At 33.3% G+C, this 10,994-nt stretch overlaps 1 long non-coding RNA gene across 1 annotated transcript; it reads left to right on the top strand.

Annotated features, from left to right (window-relative positions):
* Positions 1-2,926: 2,926 nt before the first annotated feature.
* LOC113362272 lies at positions 2,927-3,597 on the top strand. Its single transcript, XR_003365666.1, has 3 exons — positions 2,927-2,968; positions 3,065-3,149; positions 3,559-3,597. It is a non-coding gene; the product is annotated as an uncharacterized LOC113362272 (long non-coding RNA).
* Positions 3,598-10,994: the final 7,397 nt, after the last annotated feature.

The raw sequence follows: 10,994 nt of genomic DNA on the forward strand, positions 1-10,994 counted from the left end.
GGTGTGTCAAGATTTTTTGCGAACAAACCGAACAAAGTAGGCAAAGTTCGGTTAAATCATAACTCACCATAGTGGGAAAAATAACACAGTTTTTTTTTTTTTTTTTTTTTTTTTTTTTTTTTTTTTTTTGGGTAGAGTTCGGTTACTAACTAGTTTTAGAATTTTTTGCGAACCAACCGAACACAATATATTGGTTTTCAATGAGGAGTTCGGTTAAAACTATTTTTTACGAACCAACCGAACTCGGAGTTCGGTTACGAAAAAATAAATTCGTGATAACCGAAGTGTTCTTCGTGTTCTTGGTTTCAGAATGTTCGGTTACAAAACTAGTTTTTTTTTTAAAGTATTCCTAACCGAACATGCCACTTTAACTTCCATTTAAACCATATTTTTAATGATTTCTACTCAATTTACCCAATCATTTGATGATTTCTACTCAATTTATCCTATCAAAAAATGAATTAAAAACGATTGATGAGTTTTTCAATCGAACGAGGAACGTCAAGGGAAGAGAGAAGAAGAGAATATTTTTTTTTCAAAACTAAAAATTTTTGATTCCCCTCCGATTTTTGTTTTTGATTTTGATTTTGGTTAATAGATTCATTAAGATTAATGTATATGATTAGATTTATATAGTTATTAGGTTAGTTTTAATTTAAATTAAAGTAAAGGATAAATATGTATTTACCTAACTTTAGGACACCCCTTATAAATATAGGGAGGTTGGCCTAATAAGACCATGGTCCCCTGATAAAACCATGGTTCCTCAAAAATCGTTCTTCCGTAAAAACGAGTGTGGGTAAAGGTGGAACCTTTGAACCATCTAAGTATTCAAGTTTTGTAAAAACCCAACGCAAAGATAAGTAACCGAAAATGGATCCTCTAGATATATGACAATCAAGCTTTGAAAATTGTAGGAGGCGGTGGGCATGTCCACTGAAAGGATAGCAAACTAGTAATCTAGCAAACACTAAAGAAGACTAAAGGCAGAGATGAAGATCCACTATCATGAGACACAAGTTCTGACATTACGAAACGTTGACATAAAAAAGCTACACCACGAGTAAATAATGCAAAGGATGAACCATATGATTGATTGAAGATCAAAATCAACTATTAGAAATTAAGAGGGGTTATTGAAATGTAATTTGTAATGTCTAGAATGATTTTATTTACTGAGTTGATTGTGAAATAGTTTGATCGTTGCATGTGAATGAAGTTTGGTCAAAAGGTTTTGACAAATCTGTAATTATCTAGAGGTAAGAAAAGAAATATATATATATATATATATATATATATATATATCATTCTTACAAAAACAAATGGTTTTTGCCCCATCCAACGGCTGTGGAAGAGCGTATTATCGCGATCCATGGCCAGCATTTGCTCTCAAAATTGAAAAACAAATCGTGGCTAAGAAATAACCCAAATTTAACGCTCACATCCAGCCGTTCAGATCATCATCTTCGTCGGTTATGAAATCATTATAATCCAAATTAAATCAGCACCGATTAGGGGCATAAATATGCGCTCCTCTAATCTTCCGTTTCAATTTATCTCTTCTCATGACTTTTTTTTTTTGATCAGATCTCTTCTCGTGTCGCTCCTCTCATCTGTTCTAACGAAAAAAAATATCTTTGAAGACACAGTAATAATTCCTCATACGTTACATGCAAAAGTATCCCTTTCAAAATAAAATAAAATCCCGCTACATAAATCCTAGACGAGGTCATGTTTCAGTCGCATTTTCTCTCGCTCAGTGATACCCTAGGTAAATACCAGTTATTTTTTATTTGATTCGTTCAGTGATAGTTTCATTTTTCAATTTTAGTTCCTAATAAGGTTACTGTTGTATTGTAGGATACGATTGTTTAATTCAGAAATCATCAGAGTTCCAAAAATCTTAGGTAATTCTATTTCAATTGACTGTGTTTATTACTATATTGGTGGTTATCTGAATTGGGTTTCTCCTAATTTCGGCTCTGAATAATCAAGCATTCCTCATTTTCTTAATTCATCATATTGTTTTGGTAATTCTTTTATGACTATGTTCGTGGTTATCTGAAATTGGGGTTCTCCTAATTTTCGGTTTTGAATACAAGCATTCCTGATATTGTCTATTGTTTTTTAAGACTAATAAAGTCATGTTTTACATTCATCATATCGTTGTGTTCATGAGAATTTACTTTTGCTCTGTAATTAATTCTAATTTTGTGCAGTCCATTCTCTTTAATTTTTTTCAAATAGGTTCCCAGATTGTCAACCCTTCCAAATGTCCCTCAACTACCTATAAAACTTTCTCGAAGAAGGCAGAAAATGGATGACCAGCGTTCAAAATCAACTGCAGGACGTCTTCATGCTCCGATGATAATGTAAGCACACGAAATTGTATATGAATATTGGGTCATTCGTCACTTATTTGTTGTGCATTTTCAGATATTCAGAAAATGTTGTTAGTATAATCAAAATTTACTTGATTCATTTTTATGTTTTTATTGGTACATGGTTCTTACATTTGTTTTTGGTAAGCCACAATTGCCAAAGCATTGTAGGGATAAATGTTGTTGTTTACGTGTTCGACAAAATGTTTCATCCAAAAATCATTTTTACTCTTCAAAAATCGTTATCTGCTGCTTAGTGACATGTATCATTGCTTTTGTATCTCTATTTTCAAAGTTTGCATATATGATTTTAGTTGATATCTTTTGATGTTAAAGAAGCCACCAAAAAGATAGATATGTGTTGTATGTACATACCTTCTGTTCAAGGAAATCTAATTTGCGTTAAATTGTTTGTGTTTTTGTTTCATTTATTGAAAGTAGATCCATATCATGCCACTCTGTATGGCGTCCCGGTTTAGATGGCATGCTTGGTACAAAAAGTAGGTTTATCTTCCACACAAGAGAGCTTCATGGGGTAACAGGCCTTCGAAGAAGGTCAATCAAACGTCATTAATTAACAAAACAAGGTATCTCCATATCCATCAGTCTTTACATATTATAGGTTGTGGAAAGTAGGGTATCTTGGATATGGTTGTCACTAACATTTTATGCGATTATTACAGGGAAATTAACCTTATTTTTACACCGATGCTACTAGGTGTGTCCCAATATAGATATATTCACAGATGTTGAATAAACATGTGAAAGGTTAGTATGTACCTTTTTCTCCTGTTCACCATATCTAATATGGATTGTATTTTTTTGTAACATGTAATTTGATTATATATGAATTATTTTAGAGAAATACTTTGAGAAACAACCATGATAGCTTATATATTGATGGGTAGTGCCTTCCTTTTTCTCCACTCTCATCTCATGCAATGTTGTTTTACATAAAATGTATTATTTAACTACTACATTCCTAGCTGAGTAGCTTGCTAAATTTTTAGGACAAGAAAATCTCTGATTGTTGAAACCAAAACAGAAAGGAATAACCTTTCTAAAATGTGTGACTTAGGTCCAGAGAATTTTATATACTTCCTTTTATTTCAATACCAAATTTGTTTCGCACATTGTTCATGGGGGAGTCAAATACTGACCCCGATGCTTTATGTAGGTACCTTCTTCACTTTGAGGCGACAGACCATACCTGCAGCACCATATTTGGTGCGATGGATAGTGAAATCCAGTGGATTTTCTTTGCCATTGCCTTGGACGTAGTTAGGATGTGAGAGGTATACCATTGCATCCTTGAGTTAGTTAAAACAAATTCCATACCATGCACACTGAAGTCCCAAAGTACCCAAATTTTGTGCTGACGCCTGACCAGGAAGAGGAAAAATGTAAGGTAGTTGTAGTTTTTTAATGTTGAAATGGAGTACCAAATAAGATTAACTGCATTTAGCGCCAAGAAGCAAAGAACTCCCAGTTACATGGTTACAAGGTTTCCTTTTCCAGCGGCAGCCCCAACAACCCTCCCTCGAGTCATAACTGCCAGAGATCAATTTGACCTGACGCGAATGATGAAAAACCAAGCAAAAAGACCCCACTAGAGCATAATAAATCTGCCTCCACTGTGATTTTCAATGGTGGTGAATGAATGGAGAGACTTTTGGTGACAGTAGGCGCATCATGAATCATATGAATAACATAGATGTGTTGTTGCTCTTTTTATTTGTTATCCTTAAGTTTTTCTGTTTCTGCAGTTTATGTTTGTATATGTTAGCAGTTGTAGTTTGGGCCTAAAAAAAACTAAAAAACTATTGTTTCTCCAGGTTCTTCAACAATCAAGAGTATGTAATCCTACATCTATAATACATTCTCTTAACTTTGCAGGCTAGAACTTTCAAGATCAAAGTATTGTATCTACAAGATGTTCCGTGAATCCCACTTTCTTATTTTAACTTTGAGCCTCATGATTTCAGATCAAAGTGTTCAATTAATGAAGCAAAACAGATCAATGTTATATTGATGACTTAGAACGACGTACGGGCAAAAGATTGTAGTTTTATGTTAGTTTCCTATTCAATGTGGCTTTACTAAAAATGATCCCCTTTATGCCCTTCTATGCAAAGATTATTGGGGCTGGTGAGGATGGATTTACTCTTACAACAGTTTGATTGTAAAAATATTATAACTAGCAAGGAATTCTCATGTGTACAACTGTTTGATTGTAAAAATACTATAGCCAACAAATTCGAATTTTTGATGCCCATCTTAGTAAGCACCATCTGCCAACAACAAGAGAAAAAAAGAGTCTGCCAACAACAAGAAAAAAAGAGAGTAGGTGTTTTAGCTATGCACAACAAAAGCAAAACTTCAACGGTCAGTTATTACTAACAACACTTAATATCCTGGGCCGTTACGGAACGGGTCATATTCTAGTATATATATATATATATATATATATATATATATATATATATATATATAGAGAGAGAGAGAGAGAGAGTAATTTTGTATCAGTCAGTCAAATTCTTCTATGTGAAGAAATATCCAGTGAGGTTTAGAAAGTCATCCTTTGAGAGTCGACAGTTGATGACTATAAATACCCATAGTCTGTAACTTTTACAAGTGGAGAATATTAATATAAAATAGTGAGTTCGAAAGTACAAGTCTTCTTCTAAATACTAGTTTTCTTGGATTTATATACGAGCAATTCCAATTACTATGTTGCTCGTATATGTCCGAAGTAAATATCTAAATTTCAACAAAAAAAAGCAACCTTTGTGTTATAGAAGAGGTGGCTCTACCTTTGGAGGGTATTTTAGTGCAAATTTTACAGGTGATGTAGATAAAAAGCGAAGTACGACCGGTTATTTATGCACTATGGGACCAGCTGCAGTGAGTTAGAACTCACGAGTATGAAAATTGGTGGCACTGTCTACTATGGACAATGAGTATGTAGCAGTGACAGAAGCGAGAAAGGAGATGATATGGCATTCTCAACTTCTAGAAACTGAGGATCCTTCCTTATCTCCTCTAAACAAAACCTATTTCTGATTCATAAAATAATATAGTTAATCAATAAAATAAATTTTACTTAATTTTTTACTGAAAGCAAGGAAAACAATTAACAACCTCATCCAAAATAAAAAATGTGTTAATAAGGTTGAAACTTCCTGAAACCAATTAGCGAAACAAACACCTTCTCAAAATTTGAGTGCAAACTGGTACTTGCCTTATAATATATATTTATGACAAGGGAAAATAATATATAGGTAAAATATTTTAGGGTTCATGAACAAATTGAAACAAGTACCTTTAGGTGTTCTAGCAAACGATACACATCAATGTCATTTGGTACAACTCCCTTGAGAATACAAGTGTCTCGGCATCAAAAGGAGTACATTTTTACATGAATAGATTTTGTTGATACTCCAAAAATACTTGCGCTGCAAACAAAAAATAACTGAGTTAAGCATCGTAAAATGCACTTTCGAGATAGAGAACTAATGCAAAAAAAATACACAAATCCAAATGTAAAGCAGATAACTCAGTGAAAGCTACAGATATGCCTTCTCTGGATTAGTATACACATCTCTAAATAATATTCTTCGCTGATCAACTTGCCAAAGATTCAAACGACATACACCACTAGGAACTATATTTGTCTTGTATTTGAAGCACCATCGATTTAACACCTAAGTTCTTTACTATTATATCCCTGATTTGTGAGCCATAATTCCAATATCATGACACCCCAAACACTTACTATCTCAGACAATTAACCTAAAAATCCATTTTAAATCACGAAACATACACTTCACATATGAGTGTATACGCCACACAAACCCAATACAAAAGATAGAAATATAATAAATATATTGAGAACAATAGACCCATGATAAGAATGCAACCAAAATAACTAGAGGGAACATCTGGATAAAAGTAGGTATAGTACAATACTAGTATATGGAGAAAGAAGATATAAGTTCTATCTCATCTTCAAGACTTCAACAAAAAAATTCCAATTACAATCACCCTACTATAATGAAAAACTAAATAGACATACATACCTATACCTTATGGATTTCATGAATTCATATCCACCCGTCTCTTATACTCTGCAAAGTTACATAAGAGGGAGAAGATGAGAAACTGAAACTGAGATTGGGATTAAAGAGGATATAACCCTATGCCCATTTCCTATTCCTAGTAAACTCAAACCATTAAAAATTAACCTAACCAAACTATTGTAACAAACTGACTAGGGAAGGGTAGAATAGGTAGGAACTGGAACAGGTCAGTGGGTGAGTTGTACTTGCCCACGGTTGATAAGTTTTGAGCGAGTTGATAAGTTTTGAGCGAGTCCGACTATAAGTGTACCTTTCCGTGAAATAGTGCATATCTATGAGGTTTGCTCAAATATATATATATGTAACATCTTTTAGTAGACTGTATTCCTAAACTTTCCATGATAAGCTTGTGAATTAAGTTTTCCCAACAGAAAAAGCTCAATCACTATAACAAGATATTTTTTATATGCTTTAGATTTAACCAAACTGAATGATCTTAATCATCTTTCAATTGTGTGCTTTTCTAAATTATTTTTGTTTTCTCTTGACCTATGTAATCTCTCAAAACTAATTAATATTTTACCATTTTACTATTTTTGTACATCTAAAAATGCAGAATATATCACATGAATCACATGTATTTTATATTTTCAAAACGTAAAAAAGCAACACAAAATCATATATAAGAAACAAAGATTATCATAAATAAATGAAAAAAAATCACTAGTAAAAAAAAAAATTTAAAATATAAAATAACTAGAAAAAAAACTAAAATTAGTTTGGGAAAAAAGGGTAAAAACTACAAATGTTAGACCTTTAAAAACAGTCTTCTTCGACATATGAGTTTACTTGCGATTCTAGCCTTATTCATTCCTTTCCTTTACTCATGCCTTCAGGGCAATCAAATCAAAGTGAATACTAGAGGAAGATTTGTGTAAGTTAGAAGAAGAGGATATTACAGAAAAGAAAGGTCAGCAGGAGCATATCCTCAATCGAAGCTCTTCTCAATATGTTCTCCCTTCCATAACGATTTATTCAGGTTAGCCAGCGAAAGAAGGGAGGGGAGCTGCAGCTGTTCGGATCACCGCTTAGCATTTGGCGTAGAATGAGAGAGGGAATTCGGAGATCCTGGCGATCGGGTGCATACAGAGCCTTCTCTGAAATATTATATTGACAAAGTAAGTTCTGGCAAGCTTCACTACTATGGGGCTGGCCCAGCTAATCAATGTAATATTTGTAGGGTCCACTTCGAAAGCTTCGCTTTCCTCAATTTTATGTAGGGCATTAAAGTGTGTAAGTTACAAGATTATATGGAAGAAACTAGTTAATTAGTTAGGAAAGAATAATTGAATGCAAGTTTAATAATATTTATTAATTCAAGAGAAATAAATTATAATACAATATCATTTAAACTTGTTAATAGAAGGGTATAGTAGTAAAATTGATACATATTATAATACATACATGTTCTACACACACTGAAGTTTGATACTTCGATTTACACCGAGAGGGAATGGACGGCTAGCACCAGCGCTCTCTGCACTGGGATTAGAAAGGATTAAAAGTGGGGCCCAACGGTTGTTTCAGTCGGTGTAAATCTCGGTGTAAAACCGAAGTATATCTAGATTTTTTATTACTTCATCTCATAAAATAGTAACTAATGATTATGTCTGATGTTGTTAATCCGTGCACAAGACCATTGCTATCTGTCCGACCCAAAATTAGTCTTTCATTGAAGTACTAGTAATCATCTAACATCGTGAATTAATGAAGTAGTAATTACATCTACATACTCCTATACAAGTTTTTTCTCAATAATAATTCCCTAGAGATAATTTTGTGATCAATATTGTAGCATTTCTTACGAGCAAAAGTAATCTCACACGAAGCATGATTATTTAAATCTCCTTTATTCTTAAATAGAATAACCTTTGGAGAAGAACATTAGCCATTTTCTTAGGTTTCTTAGGATTCCCTTTAGTTCCGACCATAATTTACCAAATATAGTAAGTATATAAGGAGAGTGTAAGATCGATCCCAGAGTCTTTTTCGGGTTCTCTGCACCTAAAACTCTAATACTTAAAGAGTTCCACCAACGGAAGATTGAATGATAAGTTTATCTCTCCTAGATCTCAAATAGTGATTTCCCAAAAAAGAAATTTTTCCTCCATCATTTCTTTATGGAGCAACCTTGTTTTCGTGGATTCCCTAATTTTATTAAGTAGGGGTTAGTGGATATGCAGATTGATCATCAATAAGGGCCGGAGGAATGGAATGGAACCAGTGAGGGTTTTCATTTTTTGTTTAAATTTGTTATATTCAACTAGTAACAATCTTGAAATTCGTTTATTTTGATGTTGTTAGACATCAATAGTAATGTTGTTGTTGAGCATCATATGTATCTCGTGTTTTTTTCTTTTTTTTTTTTACTGTAAAGGCCTTATGTGGTTTGGATGTTGTTGAGCATCGTTAGTATTGATGTTGTTGAGCATCAATATTAGTATCTATTTGTTCTCTCTTGCTTTATGACTGTAATAACCCTCTGTGATAAGGATGATGTTGAGCATCAGATGTAAGGATGTTGTCGAACATCACTGGTATGTTTTAATTTTTCTTTTATCTTTAAATTTACAACAAAAGTCTCCGTAATTTGTGTTGCTTGTTTCCTCTATAAGATTGGAATGGGTCGACAATCGACGCAAGCCTTATGATCCTTGCTTTTGTTTATGCAACGGGTGGAAGGGTGTCGAACATTTGAGAAAGAACACTCGAGTTTTTAATTTTGTTTTTCTTGTTGGATCTAATATTAAAGTGATACAGTGGCGTCCATGATTCTCTTTACGAGGAATCTTATCTGAGTTGGTTTCTGGTCTTGTTTTTTCTCGATTTTTTTGTGCTGATAGGATTAAATCTGAAATAGAGGTTTGAAAAGACGAGTGTACCCAAATACACCATAATATTTTATTTATCCACCTATAAGTCCTCTTACCAAAAGTGGTCGTCTATGGACAAGTCGAGACAATGCAACAAATCGGTATTCCCACTTTGTGTGATTGTCTATGGATAAGAGATCGAGACAATACGACTTCCAAAGTATGATACTTGATAATAGATTATGACTTAACCAAACTCTATAAGATCACTATCAAGTATATCGGAGTTAACGTTTGTGTAATTTACTTTAAAATTATGTAAACAAATATAATTGTGGAAAATAAAATTAAATCATACAGCAAGATTTTGTTAACGAATAAAACCGCAAATGCAGAAAAACTTCGGGACCTAGTCCAGAATTGAATATTCTCAGAATTAAGACGCTATACAAAATCTAAACCAACTTCGTATATTGAGACTAAACTACCCCTAGTTCACTTAGTTCCCTCGGTATCCTTGCGCTTCCGACTTCGATGAGTGCACGCACTGGAACAATTCCTTTGGATCGTATTCCAAACAGTAAAGGAACAACAAATATGTTTGGTAACAACTCTTTTGATTCTTTTAAGATAAAGACATCTCAAGTCATACGCAAAGGATCTTCCGTTTAATCTAATAAACTCTTTTTCCTGGTTAGATCAATCTATCCAATAACTATAAAAGTGTTCAAGCTTAGATTCACAATCAATCGATATAGATTCCAACAAGAAACTATAAAGTGATGCCGATCACACGCAGCTAATTATCAATCGAATAAATCTTATTCTAGTTGGATCCCATCCGATCAAGGTGAGTGCACACCCAAAGATATGAGAACCAAATAAGAAATCTTCTTTAATATTTAAAAAACAGTTGCACCAAACCACTTGAATCTCTTGTGATCAATCACACACAGAACGAAGTATGTTAACAATGGATTATCACAAGATGTGTTTAGATATACAAAAAGTTCAAAAGATCCCATCGATACTTCGATCTAGTTTGAGTGAATCTTATATCAGAAGAGAAGATTCTCAAGAATAAACAAACTAGGTGCAATCAAAGTTTCAACAACCGTTAGTCAATCAAATCAATCGAAAACTAATAACACTGCAATTATCTAGTTTCTCACCAACGGTACGCGTAGAGCTTCTTGATCCCATAAAAGTATTTAAACGAGCAGTCGTAAGAGATTTCACCTAAGTAGGATACTTTCCTCTCCGATTAGACGGCTCCACCAGTAACAACAAAAAGATGAAGTTTGCGTGGCTCTTAAGATAGTTTTCTAGAAATGCAAACTTAGGTATTTATAGACCAAGGTTGTTTGGGACACCAAGGAATTCCCAAAATCGAAAATATTCTCAAGATATGCAATGATAGCAAAATTCGATTTTCCTAATTCCAATAAATGCTTGTCTAAAATTTCTGAAATCTCTCAATATAAAATCTCCAATTAGTAAATGCACATTATTAATTTTTGTTCTATAGAGATATGCATTTAATTGCTGGTAATTAAAGCATATAAAACCAAAAACCTTAATTAAAAGATTCTCAATTTATTTCGGCAATTGTTGATTCCAACAATATTGTCATAATTGTGGTTTTTCTTCTGTTTTTGAGT

The sequence above is a fragment of the Papaver somniferum genome, chromosome 3 (genome assembly GCF_003573695.1).
Source record: "Papaver somniferum cultivar HN1 chromosome 3, ASM357369v1, whole genome shotgun sequence".
Lineage (NCBI taxonomy): Eukaryota > Viridiplantae > Streptophyta > Magnoliopsida > Ranunculales > Papaveraceae > Papaver > Papaver somniferum.